This window comes from Anser anser (genome assembly GCF_964211835.1).
Source record: "Anser anser genome assembly, contig: HAP1_SCAFFOLD_32, whole genome shotgun sequence".
Taxonomy (NCBI): Eukaryota; Metazoa; Chordata; class Aves; order Anseriformes; family Anatidae; genus Anser; species Anser anser.
The window spans coordinates 3471266-3476590 of NW_028154148.1; positions in this window are offsets into that span (position 1 = coordinate 3471266).

Sequence of the window (5325 nt, forward strand, 5' to 3'; positions counted from 1 at the left end):
CTACACCCCCAGCGGATGCAGGAGACAATGAGGAGGGGAAAAAAGTAAAATAAATTAAAAAAAAAAATTATGGGTTGAGATAAAGACAGTTTAATAGGACAGAAAGGGAAGACAAATAATACGAAGAATGATGACGATGATCGTGATGGTGATTGCCTGTCCCGCAGCAGTGGTACCCCCTACCCTGGCCAGCCACCCCATATTGATTGTTCAGCATGACGGCTGCGGTATGGAACATCCCTTTGGCCACTTGGGGTCAGCTGTCCTGCTCCTGTCCCCCCTCAGCTCCTCAGGCACCCCCAGCCCTCCACTGCTGGGCAACAACTAAGCCATCAGTGTGTGATAATCATTCTTCTCATGCTAATTGCAAAACACAACATCATACCAGCTACTAGGAGGAAAATTAACTTGATTCTAGCCAACACCAGGACACCCACAGACTAAGGGCATGATATCTCTGTGTGTATATCAAAAGAGAAAAGGTGGTGGAGATTAATTAGAAAGTCTGTGAGCATGGACAGGGGGGAGATGTGGGGACATAGAAGGAGCTCCCAGCAGAAGCACAGGCAGGCAGCAGGGACATGGGCAGGCGGTGAGAGGGAGCTGCTGCCAGAAATGCTGTGCGAGGGAGGGCTCAGGCACCGCCCTGCCATCCCCTGCAGGGCAGGCGCCTTCCCTGGGACACCCCCTGCTCTCCTCTGCCACCAGCACAGCCTCTGCCCTCAAGCCCCCGCTGTCCCCAGCAGGAGCTGCCTCCTCTGCAGGCAGAGCTGCAGCCCAGGAGGGTGTGCTGAGTGTCCGTCTGTCCCTCCCTGGCCTTGCCTCCCCTGGCAGCAGCACGCTGCCATTCCTCCTGGCTTCTCCACCTGGCCGTGCTGCTGCTGCTCTTGTTCCCAGGCTGCCTGGGGATGGGGGTTTCACGTGCCCATGGAGTGAGCCCTCGGGGTGCCTGGGGGAAGGGGAGTACGGGGACAGGGTGAGGGGTCTGGAGATGGGCACTTGGAGCCTGGATTCCTCTGCCCTCAGCAGCGTTCAAGCTCTTCTCAGGACAACGTCCTTAGTGCAATTGTACTGCAGTCAAAGAGATGCCAGCACAAAGCAACTGAATCCAATGTAGGAAAGGGCTCTGCCAACTGTCTGTGTGCAACTGGGCAAGTGCATTGAGGGGCTTAATTAAGAAATTGAAATGGTTTTTCTCAGATAACTCTGATACATTATTACTGTATTTCTGTTCCTTTGGCAGGACCCCATGCCCAAAAGCAGGAAATGCCCAACATCAGCTCTGTGAGTGAGTTCCTCCTGCTGGCATTCGCAGACACGCGGGAGCTGCAGCTCCTGCACTTCGCGCTCTTCCTGGGCATCTACCTGGCTGCCCTCCTGGGCAACGGCCTCATCCTCACTGCCGTAGCCTGCGACCACCGCCTCCACACCCCCATGGACTTCTTCCTCCTCAACCTCGCCCTCCTCGACCTGGGCTGCATCTCCACCACTCTCCCCAAAGCCATGGCCAATTCCCTCTGGGACACCAGGGCCATCTCCTATCAGGGATGTGCTGCCCAGGTCTTTCTATTTGTCTTCTTGATTGCGTCAGAATTTTATGTTCTCGCGGTCATGTCCTATGACCGCTACATTGCCATCTGCAAGCCCCTGCACTACGGGAGCCTCGTGGGCAGCAGAGCTTGTGCCCAGATGGCAGCAGCTGCCTGGGGCAGTGGCTTTCTCAATGCTGTCCTGCACACGGCCACTGCATTTTCCCTGCCCCTCTGCCAAGGCAATGCTGTGGCCCAGTTCTTCTGTGAAATCCCCCAGATCCTCAAGCTCTCCTGCTCAGGTTCAGTCTACCTAAAGGAAGTTAGACTTCTGGTGGTTAGTGCATGTTTAGCATTTGGCTGTTTTGTTTTCATTGTGCTGTCCTATGTGCAGATCTTCAGGGCGGTGCTAAGGATGCCCTCTGAGCAGGGCCGGCACAAAGCCTTTTCCACGTGCCTCCCTCACCTGGCCGTGGTCTCCCTGTTTGTCAGCACTGCCATGTTTGGCTACCTGAAACCCCCCTCCATCTCCTCCCCATCCTTGGACCTGGTGGTGTCATTTCTGTACTCGGTGGTGCCTCCAGCACCGAACCCCCTCACCTACAGCATGAGGAACCAGGACCTCAAGGAGGCAGTGAAGAAACTCTTTGCACATATGCTTTTGTGAACCATTAATGTTCACTTGATTTCCAGGTTTATTTCAGAAACAGGAAAATATTTTTTATTATTTGTCTTTATGAATATTTTCTCCAAGTTGTGGTTTTCGTTTAAATAATGTTATTCTTATCATTCTGCCCGTTATATTTTCTAACTTACTTTAACCGAAGAGTCTGATGTACTTATAAAACTGGGCTTCACGTGTAGATAAATACAGTAAAGAAAACAGGAGAAATTCATTGTTATCAGCTGCCGTCTCTTCCCATCTCCTGTGCAGCTGGGGGAGCAGCCCCAGCACGCAGGAGGGGCTCAGGGCCCAGAGCCCAGCTGCCACAGGGAGGAGCAGCCCCGCTGGCCCTCGCGGCTGCCCCTCACTGCCCGCTGGGCTCTGCCTCTCTGCTGCCTTCGGGTCGGGGCTGCTGCTTCCCTGGAGCCATGGCCATGGCCAGCAGCAGGACGTGGCCTTTCCACTGCTGCTCTCTTCTGGCTTCCACATTGTGCTTCTTGTATTTGGATAAGCCCTGAGATCTCATGTATGTTGGTGACAGTCCTCTTATCTCTACACTGGCATCTCTTCAATGTCTCTGCACGCCTCTTGCAAACCTGGTTTCAGGAATACACCCAAGGAGCTGCTTCCTGAACAGACCTCTTGCTTTTCTGGGCCTCACAATGGATCAGAACCCCAGAGTGATCAGTGAAGGACCAAGGGCTGCACTGGGAGCTGCCTTCTTTGCTGTCCATGGCTCAGAAAACAGTAACTGGCCTTGACTGGCCTGGTACTGTCCCAGTGGTACTGGGTCTGATGGCCAATGGCATCCTGGAGAGGAATCTGGAGGTGCTCTGTGCCTGGGCCAGGCCTCTTGTGCTGGCCTGGGGAGCGGGGCTGGCCCTGCGGGGCACAGGCACTCTGTGCTGGGGATGTCCCAGGCAGGAGAGCAGGGCTCCTGCAGCTTCCCGGCCCTCCATCTCCTGAGCCGTGGCTGGCCCCAGCGCGGGGGCTGCTGGGGAGGCCCAGAGCCGCCTTTGTGCCAGCAGCTGCGGTGCCTTGCGAGGGGCTGGGGCTGTGCTGGCCGTGCCCAGAGCCCTGCAGCAGCCTGCGGTGGGCACTGGCCTGGGGCCAGCCCAGCCTGGGCTGCTGGGCTGGGGAGAGGTCCGGGAGGTGGGGAGAGGTGGGCAGGGTCTGGGCTGGGCTGGGCAGTGCCCGGCAGAGGGCACCAGCAGCGTCAGGGAGCGGTGGCAGCATGCAGGGGAGGGCTCCCAGCAGGGCTTGGTGCTGCAGAGCCAGGGCTGGGGAAGGGAGCCCCGAGCTGCAGGGGCAGGGGACACGAGGCCGCTCGGGGCCCTTGCTGGCCTGGGCAGAGCAGGAAGGGGGCCCAGGGCATTCGTCCCCTCACCGCAGCCTGCCACGACCTGCACGGCGCTCACGGAGCGTCCAGGGCCAGGCTCTGCCCCGTGGAGCGCAGGGAGAGGGCAAAGCCTCTCTGAAAAAGAGGCTTAAAGTGAAAAAGGTCCCTCCGCTGCCCCGTGGTGTGACAGGGCCAGGGTGGGACAGCTTACCTTTATTTGATGTAGTTCTTGTATAATTTGCATTGGTGATGGCACAAAAAGACAGTTCCTTCACCAGTGATGTACATCCTTCTTCATGTTAGGACACCACTCAGCGTCCTTCACTTTCCTTTATCTCACAGATGAACTGGATTAGGTCTCCTTGATTACTCTGAGGCACAGTGCAGTGCTTTTTGCCTTCTGCTACTCCAGCACAACATGTATGACTTTCCCTTACTCTGCGCATTGACCTGACGGGTCATTTCACATTTTTCTCTTTCAAAACCTGAGTTGGACGGGGACTATTTCGAAAGTGGGACAAGCTGATGGGTTCTGCCTCAGCCATTTGAAGCGTGCTATACTTGATTTTTTCAGTCAGAATTTGCTAAAGATGACCCAGGAAGGTAAACGGATGTTCAAGTGTCTCGTAAGGAATAAGGGAGAGTATCTTGGGTTTCCAATGGCCATTTCAGATTTAGGTCAGTCCCAGGAACCCACTGAACTAGGGTGTTGTCTTTGAAGGTGTTTCCTGTGCTGGGCTTGTTAGTAATAGAAGATGAAATAATACAATATTGCTTAATATGTTACATTTGCGATGTACTGTTCCGGGGCTGCGCTTGGAAGATACAAAATATATGTGCAAGGGTAGCATGAGAGAATGCACCGATTCATGATGAGGAGTAGGGAGGATTAAAAGAATGCTCAATTTGCAAGACATCTAAGTAATTGGGGCTTCTTGGACACTGGGAACTGGATCAAACCAACCTTGAGGTTTGGACTGAGACCGAGGGCTCAGAGAGCATGCGTGAGAAGGAAAGGTTAAAAAGTTCAGCTCTGATGAAGACATCTTACTTCATCCCGACGACCACCCAGACGACCATCAGAGAGAACTAAGCAAGCGCAGAAGGACTGATAAGATAATTAGCATATGAAGCGAGCTAGATATAGCTGCTTAGGACTTTCTCTCTTTTAGTGAGTTCCATGGTGTATTTCGGTGCTGAGTCTATGAAGCTCAGGTACTGAGAGAATGATGTAACCGCTTGAGAAGGTAAAGTCAAAGGGAAAAGTTGAAGTGACTTGGAGTATTAATGGGCCCCACTGAGGGCTCTTACTAACAAAGCCTCCCCTGGGACTTGTTAGGGCAGATAATTGGAGGCCATGATTGCAGACAGCCAGAGCGCTGTGCTGAGAAAAGTCTTGGTTGGTTTTGGTGAAGCAGAAGGGCCAAGGCCTGACCCCAGCCACTGGGAGGGGAGATCCTGCACCCCCCCCGTCTGGCTCAGGGCTCTTCTTGGGGTCTGTATGATGTGGTGGGCAGTGTGATGCCACGAGAAGAACTTCATTAAGACACCTCCCCACCCCTGCCCAGGGTATCAAGGAAGCAGTGAGGCCCCATTGCAATGACTGTATCTCGTCTCCTCAGAAGCTCTAGTCAAAAGGACAAAAAGGTCAGGGGTGTTGGGGCCTTCCATTCTTGCCAGCACCCTCTGCCTTCTCCTCTGCAGGCTTTCCTATGCTGTTCCACACTTTGCCCTATTTCCTTGAAGTCTGCAGACGCCCATCTCTGTCCACCACCTTGCTCTCATCCCTGCAT